This window comes from Mauremys reevesii, linkage group 1 (genome assembly GCF_016161935.1).
Source record: "Mauremys reevesii isolate NIE-2019 linkage group 1, ASM1616193v1, whole genome shotgun sequence".
In the NCBI taxonomy this organism is placed as follows: domain Eukaryota; kingdom Metazoa; phylum Chordata; order Testudines; family Geoemydidae; genus Mauremys; species Mauremys reevesii.
The window spans coordinates 39,676,714-39,694,447 of record NC_052623.1 but is presented as its reverse complement, the minus strand read 5'-3'; positions in this window follow the sequence as shown (position 1 = coordinate 39,694,447).

Here is a 17,734-nt window from a genome sequence, read left to right as displayed (position 1 = left end):
AAATTTGACACCATCAGCTCAGGATTAAACAAAGACTGTAAATGGCTTGCCAACTACAGAACCAGTTTCTCCTCCCTTGGTTGTCACACCTCAACTGCTAGAACAGGGCCTCATCCTCCCTGATTGAACTAACCTCGTTATCTCTAGCTTGCTTCTTGCTTGCATATATATACCTGCACCTGGAAATTTCCACTACTTGCATCCAACGAAGTGGGTATTCACCCACGAAAGCTCATGCTGCAAAACGTCTGTTAGTCTATAAGGTGCCACAGGATTCTTTGCTGCTTTTACAGATCCAGACTAACACGGCTACCCCTCTGATACTCATTAGAGTTGGTATCGCATGCATCCAATGAAGTGGGTTTTAGCCCACAAAAGCTTATGCCCAAATAAATTTGCTAGTCTCTAAGGTGCCATAAGTACTCCTGTTCTTTTTGCTGATGCAGACTAACACAGCTACCACGCTGAAACCTTTTTACATTGTGTTTACCCATTGATGATTGGAGCCTTGGAAATGTAAATGAAGGGACATGTTGACTTCAAAGTGTAGGTTCAACAACAGGGAATCTAGAGACCCATGCTGTGATGGAAATGCTTGCCAGACTCTTTTCAGCTATGAGAAGGGACCCTGGGAGTGATTCTGTATCTCGATGCTGTCAGAGGGCATCCAAGATGCAATACAGAGGTCCCCAAAGCCATTTTGGGCAACCCTGAGAAACGTATGGGAAACTAGCAGATACCACCTCATTGCTATCATTTGAACTTACAAACTCTGACTCACATGTTATGTATTTTACCTGCTTTAATCTCTCAATAATTCTCATTTATTTTTCTTAGCTAATAAATCTTTGCTTGGTTTAACTAAAGGATTGGCTGTCAGTGTGGTTGTGGGTGTCAGATCCAGAGCATCAGTTGACCTGGGGTAATCTAATGTGTGGTCATTTTTGGTTTTAACAACCTTTCATCACAAAAGTCCTGCTTGTCTGAGTGGCAAGATGCTCTGAAGAGCCTAAGGGGACTGTGAGTGGCTCCACAGTGAGACTAATATAGTAGTCCAGGGGTGTACATTTGTTGCTTGGTGAAATCTTTATAGAATATGCCACCAGTTTGGGGTGTCTGCCCTGTTTACTGACAGTCTGACCTGAGAGTTGCATTCTTAGCTGTGAGCCACATACTAGACACCATGACAACCTCATTTGAACAACATGCATTTTTAATAAAGCCAAATACAAGGTCATGCATCTAGGAACTAAGAATGTAGCTCACCGTGTAGGCTGAAGGACATATCCTGGAAGGCAGCAAATTTAAAAAGGACTTTAAAAAGAATCATGGTAGATAATCAACTAGACATGAGTATCCAGTCAGAGCTATGACAACTAATGCAATTCTTAAGCAGGGGAATTCTGAGCAAGGGAGAAAATACTATTTCCATCTATACACAGCATTAGTGAAACCATTACTGGAATAACATGTCCAGATCTGGGTCAACATCTCAAATAGGATGTTGACAAATTGGAAGGGTTCAGAAAAGAGCTACACACAATTGTTGAGTTCTGGAAAACCTTCCTTACGGTGACAGACTAAAGGATCTCAGTCTATTGAGCTCATACAAGAGAAGGCTAGGAAATAACTTGATCACAATGCATAAGTACTGGGGGAAAGATTTCTGATAGCACATGGCTCTTTAATCTAGCCCAATAAGATCCTATGAATAGAAGCTGAAACTAGACAAACTGAGCTACAAAATCTTTTTAGAAAGATACAAGTCTCAGTATAAAGACTACAAGTGATGGAGAATTTCCCTTTGCAGGGTTACAACAGTTGATACTCTCCCTGTAAAATATTTGTGTCTTATTTCTGGTCTCAGCCAGAGCTCAGTGAAATTCTACACCCTGTATTAGCAGGAGATCAGATTAGATGATCACAATGGTTCCTTCTTGCCTAAAAATCTGTGAATCATTAGCTTTTTTTTCCTTATCAGTCATTATGGTAAAGAGTAAGTGAATAGACTTGGTTCCCAAATGATGCAGTACATTTTCATGAGACTTTTTCAAGGCTGTGGAAAGCTCTTTTGAGCAAATCCTTTTGAATGGTGAGGTTGGCAGGCACCCTGACATGAAGGAGAGACACTGAATACAAAATGGCAGCTAACATTGCCAAAAACACATATGTAGAAAAAATTTACAGAGGACCTAACAACCATGAAACTGCAATAAGGACGGGGTCCTGTTAATTAGTTATAGCAGACATGTTTGTCTGTGTGCCTCCTCTCTTGATCTCTGTGCTCAGCAAAGCTTGGCTTGACCTGAGAGTCAGACCCAAGTGTCCTTCAATCACATACATGAATGTGAGTTGTTTCACTTTGAACTGTGTGAGAATATTTAGATGTTTAAAGTTATTCATGTGCAAAAGTGTTTGCAGAATCAGGGCCTAAAATGTGACTATAATCACAACTAATGGACAACATCTATGCAGGACTGTGAGGAAGATGGTGGAAGACAAAAGGAGCAGGGAGAAAGCCCTTGAAGGGAGCACAATTTCACACAGCAGTGAAGAAAGATATTTTTTGCACCATCCAATTTTAAATGACTTAACTTTAAAATATGCAATAAAAATACAGTATAAAAGAAAAATACATCTCTTTAGGGTGGCATTATTATACTCTATATGTTCATGTGTATTCGTGAAAGGAAAAAGTGAAAACTGACTAAGAGGATATGTGAATTTCTTTGAAGAAATCCATGCTGTCAGATAGACTTCCATTGAAATTAAATTAATTTGGCTAATGATGAATCCTTTGAGTGTAAACAGTTTTTTGCTTTCTTCTTCCACATCTGGCTAAGGTCCCGAGAAGAGGGCAGGTGTGGTTGCCGTTTAGAAGACACTTGCACCAAGTTGGCTGAAATTTAATAATTAAAAAAAAAAGTCTGAGAAAGAACTCATTTTATGTTAAACAAAAGATTTCACCAGCTTTCCCGAGGTGGAATTTACAGGAACTAACACAACGCATAATGAGCCGGATGGCTGTTGGCCCTAATATGCATATTTATCAGTCTCAATACAGCTGGCAATTTGCCACGTTTAAACTTAGCTCTGTCATTCAGATTCTCCTGTGTAAATGAATAGGCTTTGCTTGTACAGCTGAATCCATTTAGACACTTTTATTCAGATTTTTTCCTCTTCTTCATCCTCTGGAGAAAGTTAATGTAAGAGATGCTGATAAACATTCCACATTTCACATATGGTGCTAAAAATCCATTATCTGAAGAATAGTGAAGAAACGGTTTTGATAAGATGGAACTGTTTGAAGGTCAGGTTTAAATAGATGTATAACATTAGCCATGCTTGATTGGCTATAGTTTTAGCATGTATTGCTGAATGACTATTTAAATATTGATGTTAAGCAAGCTCAAAACACTACTTAAAATCAGAAGCAAAGGCAAAATTCAGGATAATAAGATGAGCCTTAGCAACTATTTTATGTAAGTATTAGAAACTGCAGGAAATAATGTCTAGATGTTGTCATAAGCAGACTCTTAAGTGCAGGACACAGTGTTAATGTATCACCCTAGTTGTCCTGGGCAAATAGAGTCTGGTCCAGTGTGCATTTAAGCCAGTAGGAAGACTCAAATTGACCTTAAAATTCAAAGGACCTGACTCAAAATGAAGAACAGACTTTTGGGTAAACTGTGCTGTATTCTGATTCCTAATTAGCAGCTGCCAGGGCAGGTATGTAATTCTCATTCTATCAAGATGAGTTGCTGTGTCTCTTGTCCTAATCCCTGAGAACCATAAGGTGCCTTCCCCTGAAAAGGAGACAGAAGAATCAAGAAACTTCCCAGTGTGAAACTTGAACAATTCATTTTGTATCCTCTTATCAAATGGGAGGGGATTAATGGGTTCCCTGAGATACCAGGATTATAGGCTTTAGGCATCAGAAGAACCTGGAGCACTATGTGTAACTACACTCCCAACCCACTGAAAGCACTGGGTGCCTCCAATTATGGCAGCACATTATGAGCCTTGTGAGAGTTAATGATATTTGTATGCTTACACAGGATTTTTTCCCTTGGAACTATTTCCTAAATAATCTGTTGGGACAAAATAGAAGGATTTGTCTTTCAACCCTGGTACTATTTTGAATCAGATCATCAGCCAGTGTAAATAGGCATAATTACCTTGAAGTCAGTGAAGCTACACAGACATAAACCAGCTAAGGATCTAGCTCAGCATATTTAAAGACTGTAAGAGACTAGGAGACAGATCTGAGGCTGTATACTAGTGCTTTTTTTATACTATTTCCTTTTCAGATTGCCCGTATAACTTGGGCTCTATAAATCATCATATAGCTATACCATGATGAGTAAAGTGGCTTAAATTAAACCCTACCACTTACACTCAGATTTCCACCAACCAGGTCACATACACTTAACAAAGGGTAACGAAATTTGGTGTCAGTTTCATATTGAAGAGCTTAAAAAAAAAGGTATGACACATATATTAAAATAGTGTTGGTTACCTCTTTTTAGTTGCTTCTTTTGCTTCACTCCAGATGCGGCCTATCCATGTATGAGATACACCAGTTTAGATTTCCTCACACTCAGATTCGGTGGACCGGACTCAGAAGTGATATGGAAAGGTTGGGGGCGGGGGAAGGGGAAGATAGCTACACATTAGTGTGTCTATGACTGCATCTAAATGCAAAATCTGCTGTCTGCTGTGCTAGAATAAAGCTGGAGTAACACCCCCTGAAATCAAGCGGAGTTTCTCCAGATTTATGTGATATAAATGAGAAGAATTTGACTCTTAGAAACCCCCTCATTCACCAGCAAAATATACAGTCTCCTTTAGGCATTATCCTGAAATCAGTATTCAGTATGGAAGGGGTTAAGTGTTGATTTCTCTAAATTCCTCCCAAAATGACTAAGTCATTAAATCCCTGATACAGCAAGTATTTGTCTTACACTTCTTATATTGGTTTATACTACTTAGTGATTGAACTTACCAGGTAATCACCATAAGCAAATGGTAAAGAATTTTTATACTGTAAATAGGAAACAGGCAAAAATATTTTTTTAAACTAGGATCATCTTCATATTGATGCCATATTAAAACAATAACAATAGTAGTTCAGTTATTAATAAAGAATTAAATAACTGTTTGATATATCTAATTGATTTATAAATATCAAACCTCTAGTGGGAATAATTCTAATTGATCAACATACTTCATTGCTATTGTTAGAACTAGGCTATCTTGGGTATGTCTACATGTGTTACAGTTACACCTCTGATTGCAGTGTAGACATAACCTAAGGGGTCATGTTGCCTCTTACCAGAGAAGCCCTTGAATGTGCAGGATGGTGTTAGGACAAGAAGGTAGGGTGGCCAAAAGAGAGACAACCAGATCCTGCAATAGAGTAAACAATGACAGGATGACTTGCTGGACATGGAGTGGTTTTGCAGAGTCTGGCAAGGATCATAGAGAAAAAGACCTGAAGAAGAGTTCTGTGTAGCTCAAAAGCTTCCTCTTTCACCAGTTGGTCCAATAAAAGATATTACGTCACCCACTTCGTCTAATAGGGGAGAAGAAGAGACAGCAGCAGGGAGTCTTTTGGGAGTGCCTGTATGAAACTTTTTTCCTACCACAGCTTATCTACATCAATGAAATGGACAGTCAAGGGCTGTGGCAACATAAGAATGGCCATAATGAGTCAGACCAAAGGTCCATCCAGCCCAGTATCCTGTCTGCTGACAGTGGCCACTGCCAGGTGCCCCAGAGAGAGTGAACCTAACAGGTAATGATCAAGTGATCTCTCTCTTGCCATCCATTTCCACCCTCTGACAAACAGAGGCTAGGGACACCGTTCCCTACCAATCCTGGCTAATAGCCATTAATGGACTTAACCTCCATGAATTCATCTAGTTCTCTTTTAAACCCTGTTATATCCTAGCCTTCACAACCTCCTCAGGCAAGAAGTTCCACAGGTTGACTGTGCGCTGTGTGAAGAACTTCTTTTTATTTGTTTTAAACCCGCTGCCCATTAATTTCATTTGGTGGCCCCTAGTTCTTATATTATGAGAACAAATAAATAACTTTTCCTTATTCACTTTCTCCACATCACTCATGATTTTATATACCTCTATCATATCCCCCCTTAGTCTCCTCTTTTCCAAGCTGAAAAGTCCTAGCAATGGAAACCATTATTAGGTGCTGAGATACTGTGGTAATTGAGTGCCACATCAGTATGTAGTTGGACAATTCCATCTTGCCAGTCATTTTAAAACTGAACTGGTTACAGGACTGAGGAAGGGAGCAATCCTGCTTTAGTAGACTATGTTCTAGAGAGCCTACAGATCTGTAGCTTAACCTGTGATATATAGTACATCCAAAATGTACTGCTAGAAAGCATTTTTAATCCATTCTGGAAACCCAGGTATATGTACAGTGCAGTGCCATCTACAAGCAGTGGATCTGTGCATGAACAGGGATAACATTCTGAGCGGTACAAAAACACCCAGAAATGTGTTCTAGAATCAGAATATACTGAGACTGATTCTCCACTGCATTCACCTTGTGAAATCACTTATAACTGAGCAAAGTAGGTAAGAAATCCAATTGTTCTGATAGGTTCGCGTTTTACACCTACTTTGCACACATGTAAATGATTACACAAAGTTCCAGAGAAGGGAGAATCAGGCCCATTTTGTGTTTTCCATTGTCAGCTGCCATCTTTGGGCCCAAATCCTTAGCTGGTATAAATTGGCTTATCTCCAAGGAAGTCAATGGAGCTATGCTGATTTATACCTGCTGAAAATTTGACCCAGTCTGTTGGAGAATAAATGCTGAGCATGCTTTATTATAATAAAGACTGGTTAATCTAAGCTAAAATACTGCTACCATTTGTCATGGGGAATACCTGCTTGTCTGAGTTCTGGTCATGGAAGCTGGGAAGGGGAAAAGTGTGTTTTCTTTTGGATGTGGAAATGAGAACTTTCATATGAACATAAGAACGGCCATACTGGGTCAGACCAAAGGTCCATCTAGCCCAGTATCCTGTCTTCCGACCCTGGCCAATGCCAGGTGCCCCAGAGGGAATGAACAGAACAGGGAATCATCAAGTAATCCATCCCTTGTCGCTCATTCCCAGCTTCTAGCAACAGAGGCTAGGGACATCATTGCTGCCCACACTAGCTAATTGATGGACCTATCCTCCATGAATTTACTAGTTCTTATTTGAACCCTGTTATAGCCTTGGCCTTCACAACATCCTGTGGCAAGGGGTTCCACAGATTGACTGTGTGTTGTGTGAAAAAATACTTCCTTTATTTGCTTTAAACCAGCTGCCTATTAATTTCATTTGGTGGCCCCTAGTTTTTCTGTTATGAGAAAGCGTAAATAACACTTCCTTTTTAACTTTCTCCACACCAGTCATGATTTTATAGACCTCTATCAGATCCCCCTTAGTCATCTCTTTTCCAAACTGAAAAGTCCAGTCTTATTAATCTCTCCTCATATAGCAGCCATTCCATACAACTAATCATTTTTGTTGCCCTTTTCTGAACCTTTTCCAAGTCCAATATATCTTTTTTGAGATGGGATGCAGTATTCAAGATGTGTGCATATCGACAATATGCTATTTTCTGTCTTATTAGCTATCCCTTTCTTAATGATTCCCAACATTCTGTTCTCTTTTTTGACTTCCACTGCACACTGAGTGGATGTTTTCAGAGAACTATCCACAATGACTCCAAGATCTCTTTCTTGAGTGGTAACAGCTAGTTTAGAGCCATCATTTTATATGTGTAGTTGGGATTATGTTTTCCAATGTGCATTACTTTGCATTTATCAACATTGAATTTCATCTGACATTTTGTGGCCCAGTCACCCAGTTTTGAGAGATCCTTTTGTAGCTCTTCGCAGTTTGCCTGGGACTTAACTATCTTGAGTAGTTTTGTATCATCTGCACCAAGCCTCACTGTTTACACCTTTTTCCAGATCATTTATGAATATGTTAAATAGGACTGGGCCCAGTACAGACCTCTGGAGGACACCACTATTTCCCTCTCTCCATTCTGAAAACTGACCATTTATTCCTAACCTTTGTTTCCTATCTTTTAACCAGTTACCAATACATGAGAGAACCTTCCCTCATATCCGATGACTTACTTTACTTAAGAGTCTTTGGTGAGGGACCTTGTCAAAGGCTTTCTGAAAAATCTAAATTTACTATATCCACTGGATCCCCCTTGTCCACATGCTTGTAGACCCACTCAAAGAATTCTAGTAGATTGTTGAGGCATGATTTAACTTTACAAAAACCATTTTAACTATTCCCCAACAAATTATGTTCATCTATGTGTCTGAAAATTTTGTATTTTACTATAGTTTCAACCAGTTTACCCGGTACTGAAGTCAGGCTTACTGGCCTGTAATTGCTGTGGCCACCTCTGGAGCCCTTTTATAAAATTGGCATCACATTCACTATCCTCCAGTCATTTGGTACAGAAGCTGGTTTAAATGATAGGTTACAGACTACAGTTAGTAGTCCTGCAATTTCACATTTGAGTTTCTTCAGAACTCAGAATACCGTCCGGTCCTGGTGACTTATTACTGTTTAGTTTATCAATGTATTCCAAAATCTTTTCTAATGACATCTCAATCTGGGACAGTACCTCAGATTTGTCACCTAAAAAAATGGTTCAGGTTTGGGAATATCCCTCACATCCTCAACCATGAAGACTGATGCAAATAATTCATTTAGTTTCTCTGCAATAGCCTTATCATCCTAGAGTGCTCCTTTAACATCTTGATCATCCAGTGGCCCCACTGGTTGTTTAGCAGGCTTCCTGCTTCTGATGTACTTAAAAAAAAATTGCTATTACTTTTTGAGTCTTTGGTTAGCTGTACTTCAAATTACTTTTTGGCCTTCCTAATTACATTTTTACACTTCATTTGCCAGAGTTTATGCTCCTTTCTATTTTCCTCACTAGGATTTAACATCCACATTTGAAAGGATGCCTTTTTGTCTCTCACTGCTTCTTTTATTTTGTTGTTTAGCCATGGTGGCTCTTTTTTGGTTCTCTTACTATGTTTTTTAATTTGGGGTATACATTTAAGTTGAGCCTCTATTATGGTGTTTTTAAAACATTTCCATGCAGCTTGCAGAAATTTTACTTTTGGGGCTGAACCTTTTAATTTTTGTTAACTAAACTCCTCATTTTTGTGTAATGCCCCTTTCTGAATTTAAATGCCACAGTGTCAGGTCAACACAAGGATGTTAAATTTAATTATATTATGGTCACTATTACCAAGGGATCTAGCTCTATTCACCTCTTGGACCTGATTCTGTGCTCCACTTGGGACTAAATCATAAATTGCCTCTCCTCTTGTGGGTTCCAGGACTAGCTGCTCCAAGAAGCAGTCATTTAAGGTGTCAAGAAACTTTATCTCTGCATCTCATCCTGAGGTGATATGTACCCTGTCAATATGGGAATAGTGGAAATCCCCTATTATTATTGAGTTTTCTATTTTAATAGCCTCTCTAATCTCCCTGAGCATTTCACAGTCACTATCACCATCCTGGTCAGGTGGTCGGTAATATATCCTTACTGCTATATTCCTATTATTTGAGCATGGAATTACTATCTATAGAGATTCTATGGTACAGTTTGGTTCATTTAAGATTTTTACTTCATTTAATTCTCCTATTGTTCCCTATGTCATTGGTACCTATATGTACCACGACCACTGGCTCCTCCTCGGCACTATACATAAGTCTATCTAGATGTCTTGAGAAGTCCACAACCTTTACACCAGGCAGGCAAGTCACCATGCAGTTCTCTCAGTCATTGCAAGCCAAGCTATCTATGTTTTTAATGATCAAATGGCCCATTACTAATACCTGTCTCTTCCTAATAACTGGAGTTCCCTCCCTCAGAGAGGTATCCTCAGTGCAAGAAGATACCACAACATCATCTGGAAGGAGGGTCCCAACTATGGGATCATTTCCCTCTGCTCCAGGTGGATGTTCTCCTTCCCTGAGGCTTTCATCCTCCTCAACAGCACAGAGGCCGTCAGACCGAGGGTGTACCTCTCTGTCTCTCTTAGCTCCTCCAGCTCAGCCACTCTGGTCTCCAAAGCCCATACACGGTCTCTGAGGGCCAGGAGCAGCTTGCACTGAATGCACACATATGCCACCTGCCCATAGGGCAGGTCATCATACATGCTGCATTGGGTGCAATAAGCTGGGTAGCCCCCACTCTGTTGCTGGACCTCTGCCTGCATTCCCTTTCTACTCCTGCAGCTGGTTCCTTTGTTGTTGTTTTGTTTTTATCAGGGGGTGCTTTGGGGCTTCAGTTTAAAGAAGTTTAAGGAATGTTAAGTGTATCCACCCCCCCACACCCTCCCCAGTTCAAACTCCCCCTGCAAACTCCCTTGTAAAATTCCTCAGTTAGCCACTCCTGTTCACTAGCTCCTCTGGTCGCTTAGGAGCTGGTCTTCCTGATAGCCCTGCCCTCTGGTTAAAGGTTGATGGGCGCTAAAGGGCTTAGGGATCAAAGCCTCATTAAGAAGCTCTCAGCTCACAGCCTTGCCCAGCAGGTTGCTAGGCTCAGCACCCACACAGTCAGCACACGGTGCCCCAAATAAAGAAACCATATGGTATATTTCAGTCCAACGGCAAGCACACCACAAGAAACACACACACAACAGACAAACTTACCCTAAGGATCACGTTATCGCTCCTTCTTCACCTGGAGAAGTCCCTTGCAAAACTCTCCTGTTTGCTAGCCAAAATGTAAGTGAGAGAGACCCACCCCAGAACAGCCAATAGCCTGGGGTGTAGAGATGTGAGATGTGAGAGCCTCAGGCCTTATCCAGCCTTTAAATACTGCAGCGACGCAGTTGCAATTGTGCTGCTGTAGCACTTAACTGTAGACAAACCCTATGCTAACAGCAGGGGCTCTCCTGTTGGCGTAGATAATCCATCTCCCCTGAGTTGATGGAAGAATTCTTCTGTCAACCTAGTACTGCCTACATGAGGACTTAGGTTGGCTTAATTACACCACTCTGGGGTTGAATTTTTCATGCCCCTGAGAGACATAGTTAAGCAGACCTAATTTTCTAGCATAGACTGGGCTTCCAGTTCACATCTCTGGTCTCAATAAAGCAGAGGAGGGACTCGATCCTGGGTTTCCACTGTGCTGTTTGGCTATTTTTTCTTTCTCTCTCTGTTCCATCCTGGACCTGAGAGAAATTTTTGTCAACACCAATACTTTTCTGCAAACCGAGTGTTGACGAAATGGCACTCTTCAACTGAAAAAAGTTTTGTTAGAAATTAACTGACCAGCTGTGATGTAGAACTGAGTTGCAGTGGGCCTGATCCTGTCCACACATTGGTGAATACTGCAAGTAAAACCTTGAAATGTGAGGGTACTTAACCATTGGAACAATTCACCAAAGTTTGTGATTTTTTTTAAATAAAGATTGTCTTAAAAAAAAAAAGATATGCTCCATCTCAAAATGAATTATTGTGGGAAACTTCTGTGGCTTGTGTTATACAGGAGGGCACACTAGATGATCACAGTGGTCTCTTCAGGACTTGAAATCTAAGAAATCAGTGGAGTGACACCAATTTGGAGCATCTTTAAGTAAGATCTGAGTCAGCCCTAGGGGGTGGAGGTGGAGGAGAAGGATGATTGAAGATCTATTGAATGTACAGTGGTATGAGTTGGAAACCCAGGTTCATCTTCCATGTAGCCAGTGGAATATAAAGATATAAGAATGGCCACATTGATCAGATCAATGGTCTATCTAGGCCAGTATGCTGTCTTCCAACAGTGAACAATGCCAGGTGCTTCTGAAGGAATGAACAGAAGAAGCAATAATCAAGTGATCCATCCTCTGTCGTCCACTCCCAGCTTCTGGCAATCAGAGGATAGGGCTACCCCAAAGTGTAGGGCTGTATCTCAGACCATCTTGCTATTAGTCATTGATGGACCTATCCTCCAGGAACTTAACTACTTCTTTTTTGGACCTTGTTATAGTTTTTGCCTTCACAACATCCTTTTGTTTCCTTATGTTTGTTTTAAACATGCTGCCTATTAATTTCCTTGAATGACCCCTGGTTCTTGTGTTATGTGAAGGAGTAAATAACTCTTCCTTATTCACTTTCTCCACACCAGTCACAATTTTATAGACTTCTACAATATCCCCTCTTAGTCATCTCTTTTCCAAGCTGAAAAGTCCCAATCTTTTAAATCTCTCCTCATGGAAGTTTCTTCTTTCTTTATTATTCTACCTATAATGAAAATCATACAGGTTTCAGTGAAGAGCACAGAATAATTACCAACATTAGACTGCCGAATATTTACCCAGACACAAAAACTATTTCCAGTGCACATCCCTTGTGTTCACACCATTTACTTGTCCATTTAAGCAAACAAGTGACAGTAATATCATGAGTTCTTTCCTCCTCTTCTATTAAAAACTATTGAAAGAACCAAGGGATGAGAACCAGCACCTGAATAATGAGAATACGCTGTCTCTCGAAGCAGAATGTATAAAGGCACTAGGATTTGCAATTGATGTTGACATTATTTTATTTTTTTCATTTGAGATACTGGGAATATGCAAATGTATCGAAACTGTCCGCTGCCTTAAGAGTAAATGCTTGGCATTAGTTGACAATTTTGAAAGTCTACTTCTTGATTAGATTAATGGACAAGTTTACACTTCATATCACAGTAATGAAATAAATGTCAATAGTTACTCTTGTGATTAATTGATCTTATTTATTTATAAGTAAATATTGACTAAGTTTGGAAAATACTACAATTACCTAATACATGCATTTCATTATTTTACTTAATCAGGTTGAGCTAGAGTTACACAAAGGGTAAGAATATTCATATACTTATTTCTTTAAAAAACAAACAAACAAAAACCACATACACACATTACTTAGTAGCTGAAAGCATTCCTTATTTCCTTTAGTCCATAATGTTGCTGCATGGGACATAGATGACTACCTGAGATCCCAGATGTCAAGTTGTAAAATATACTCTGCTATCCCTGTTCTACACTACGAGTGTAGGTCGAATTTAGCAGAGTTAGATTGATTTAATTCTGCATCCGTCCACAGGACGAAGCCATTTTTGTCGACTTAAAGGGCTCTTAAAATCAATTTCTGTACTCCTCCATGATGAGGGGATTAGCACTGAAATCGACCCTGCTGGGTTGAATTTGGGGTAGTGTGGACACAATTCAACAGTATTGGCCTCCGGGAACTATCCCAGAGTGCTCCATTGTGACTGCTCAGGACAGCACTCTCAACTCAGATGCACTGGCCAGGTAGACAGGAAAAGCCCCGTAAACTTTTGAATTTCATTTCCTGTTTGGCCAGCAAAGCGAGCTGGTCAGCGCAGGTGACCATGCAGAGCTCATCAGCACAGGTGACCATGGAGTCCCAGAATCACAAAAGAGCTCCAGCATGGAACAAATGGGAGGTACTGCATCTGATCGCTGTATGGGGAGACGAATCCGTGCTATCCGAACTCCGTTCCAAAAGATGAAATGCTGGAATACTTGAAAAAATCTCCAAGGCATGAAGGACAGAGGTTATAACAGGGACCCGCAGCAGGGCCGCATGAAGCCTACCAAAGAACCAGAGAGGCAAACGGCCGCTCCAGGTCAGAGCCCCAGACATGCCACTTCTATGATGAGCTGCATGCCATTCTAGGGGGTGCCCCCACCTCTGTGCTTCCCTCCTCCCCCACCCCTCCCGGACTATCTTGGAAGTTATCCCCCCATTCAGGGGCGGCTCCAGGCATCAGCACGACAAGTGTGTGCTTGGGGTGGCAAGCCACTGGGGGCACTCTGCCGGTCGCCACGAGGGCGGCAGGCAGGCTGCCTTAGGCAGCTTGCCTGCGGAGGGTCCGCTGGTCCTGTGGGAGGTCCACCGAAGCCGCAGGACCGGGGACCTCCTGCAGACAAGTCGCCGAAGGCAGCCTGCCTGCCGTGCTTGGGGCGGCAAAATGCCTAGAGTCACCCCTGCCCCCATTTGTGTGATGAATTAATAAAGAATGCATGAATTTGAGACAACAATGACTTTATTGCCTCTGCAAGTGGAGATCAGGGGGAGGGGGTTGGCTTACAGGGAAGTAGAGTGAACCAAGGGGACGGGTTTTCATCAAGGAGAAACAAACAGAACTTTCACACCATAGCCTGGCCAGTCATGAAACTGGTTTTCAAAGCTTCTCTGATACACAGCATGCCCTGCTGTGCTCTTCTAACTGCCCTGGTGTCTGGCTGTGTGTAATTAGCGGCCAGTCAATTTGCCTCAACCTCCCGCCCCACCATAAATGTCTCCCTTACTCTCACAGGTATTGTGGAGCACACAGCAAGCAGTAATAACTATGGGAATATTGATTTTGCTGAGGTCTAACCAAGTAAGTAAACTGCGCCAGCGAGCTTTTTAAACATCCAGAGGCACATTCTACCACCATGATGCACTTGATCAGCCTATAGTTGAACTGCTCCTTACTACTGTCCAGGCTTCATGAGCCATGGGAGCCAGGGGTAGGCTGGGGTAGGTGCGACCGCACAGTGCTGCCAACTGGGAGAGCAGCCTGAGGCATAAGCCTCCAGCTGGCATGATATTCCAGGCAGGACTGAATCTCCATCAGATGAAATTTAAAAAAGAGGATGACCTGGAGTCATTCCCATTTTTGTCCAGGTGCTCCCGACCAACCTCACCGAGGTCAGCCAAGAGCACCCACAGGACTAAGACGATGGCTACCAGTCATATTGTACCGTCTGCTGTCCGCAAGGCAAGGCAAAGGGATGCTGCTGTCTAGCACTGCAGAACTGCGTCTGCCAGCAGCACCCAGGAGACATACAGTGACAGTGAGCTGAGCGGGCTCCATGCTTGCCATGGTATGTCATCTGCACGGGTAACCCAGGAAAAAAGGTAAGAAATGATTTTTTGCCATTGCTTTCATGGCGGGAGGGGGGCCTAACGACATGTACCCAGAACCAACCCTCCGAACGTCGACGCTAGCTTCGGTACTGTGGACGCACATCGCCGACTTAATGCACTTAGTGGGGACACACACAATCGACTGTATCAAATCGGTTTCTAAAAAATCAACTTCTATTAAATCGACCTAATTTCATAGTGTAGACATACCCTTAGTAACAGCATCTGGCCACTTTGCAGACTCCTCCATTAGTAGCTGTCAGTCACACCTTCATTCTGCTCTGCTTTTGTTTAGTTGGGGGTGGGGTTCAGTTCTCCTGTTACCAGGTTCCATTTAGATTTGTAGATTAAGGCCAGAAGGGACCATTGTGATCATCTAGTGTTGCCGCCTGCATGATGCTGGCAACTAGAGCTTGTCTTTTAGAAAAACATCCAATCTTGATTAGTAGTATTACTGGTACCAAATATAGAGGTGATATAACCTCTCTATTCCTATTCTGTATTCCTCTGTTTATACATCCAAGCATTGCATTAACCCTTTTGACCACACCAAAGCACTGGGAGCTCATGATCAGCTGATAATCCACCATGACCCGCAAGTCTTTTTTCAGAGCCCCAGCTTTCCAGGATAATGTCCCCCCATTCTGCAAGCACGGCTTTTGTAACTCTTCATTCCCAGATGTATGGCTTTACGTTTGGCCTTATTAAAACACAAATTGTTTCCTTGCACCCATCTCATCAAGTGAGCCAGATTGCTCTGTATCAGTGACCTAGCCTCGTCATTATTTTACCAAGGCTTAATTTGTGCCAGGGCTGAGCCCTGGCACCTCTAGGTTGGCAGTTCATAGCCCTGGCACCTCTGGGCTTGCTGCATCAATTATGAATGTAAAAAAGTTGCTTGAGCCCCAGCACCTCTTCAATTATGAATTAAGCACTGCTATTTACCACTGCCTCAATCTCTGTGTCATCTGCAAACTTTCCCAGTGATTATTTTATATTTTCTTCCAAATGCTTGAAAAAAATATAGTGTTAGGCCAAGAACTGCTCCCTGCAGGACACCATTAGAAACACACCCACTCATTGATGATTCTCCATTACAATTACATTGTGAGACATATCAGCAAGCCAGTTTTCAGCTGGGGCTGTGTGAATAACTGCTTTGTCCGTTCATTGGCAGTTCTGAAATGAAATATTTCATATTGAGTTTTTTTAAAAAAAAACTTTTAAAAAAATAAAATTGAAGGAAATTGCTTCCTAGTCACTGTAGTGAGCTGAGATTCTTGGAAGAAGGGATTGCCCTGCCTGCTGTTTTTACCATCTCATATCAGGACTATACATGTATAGTGTGTATGTGTAAATAAAACAAGTCACACTTAGAATATATCCAGGCTGCGCATCACTTGTTTCTTTTCCATGGGATTGCTTACTGATAGGCGACTGAAACCTGTTACTGCTCAACTGTGGTGCCAGAATGGGACAGTGAGATCTGAAGAAAGGGCAACAGCAATAATTTGTTAGAGGGAAATTGAAATACTTGAATCTCAGAGTGAAGGAGACACCCACATTTTTTAGACAACGAAGAAACTAAATCTCCCCATAGAGGAGAAAATGACAGCCAAATAATATACACCCCCCTCTCCCATTCTATTGAAAGTTTTGCTAAGGACTTCAATAGATGCAGAATTTGACTCTTAAGGACACTGGATATTTTAATAATTTTAATTGATTTCTGAGATGTTCTAATAGTTTGGAGCTGCGATCTCAAGGATAATATTGTTGTGTTAAGCATTTAAGCTAGAGTAATTGACAGGGCCCATAACTTCATTAATGGTAATGGACTTAGTTTAGAAAGATTCATAAATATCAATATGAATAACGTGAAGTAGCAATTTGACAGATGAAAGAGTCTTGAAAGTTCAGCCCATTTAATCATGCCCTAGTGCTTTCTCATTGTACACAAGTGCTACTGAATTTTGTCCAAAATAGTATCCCTTTGATAGCTCCACAGAGGGACATGAGAAGTTCAAACCTGTATTAGGAATGAAGAAAATGGACCAAGTGTTCACACAATGTAATACAAAAGTATTTCCAAGAGATCTGTAGTATAACATAAGCATTCATGTTTAACCTTTAAAAGACAGCTTGAGAAAAGGCTTTTTTGAGCCATTGTGTAATAAATCAAGTGAAAATGTACCACTTACCATAATGGTAACTGATTCCAGTAATGCCTCTGAACTGAATGATTGTAAATTCCTGACATTCTTCCTTCCAAGGTCTTCCAAAGTCATTTTTTTCTGGTACTTTTACTGGTTTTCTTTGTTTGTTTTTAGTTACATATGTAATAACACTGATAATACTACAAGTAGCACTTTTCATCTTCAGAATCGTTTACAAACATTGACCTTTAACTCTGCAAAAAGTGTCCATATATATAGTTTTTGAAATGGTGTGAAACGAGAAAAAACATTCCACAACATTTTGTATAACTTTTTTTTCAGAAATATTCTGGATGATTTTGAGCCCTTGAATTTCTTCTGTGCAATTCTAGAAATAGGTTATTTTAAAATGAAAAACATGCAAAAACACTCCTGGTTCCGGCCAAAGCACTGCACTAGATGATTAGGCAGATACCTGTGGCTTTATAAACAGCTAAAATGAAGCTAATATATTTTACTGTTTACTTTCCCAGAGACTGTATTATATACCAGTAAAACTTTTGCACTTATAAATTATGTTCCAAGTTTGAAATATGGG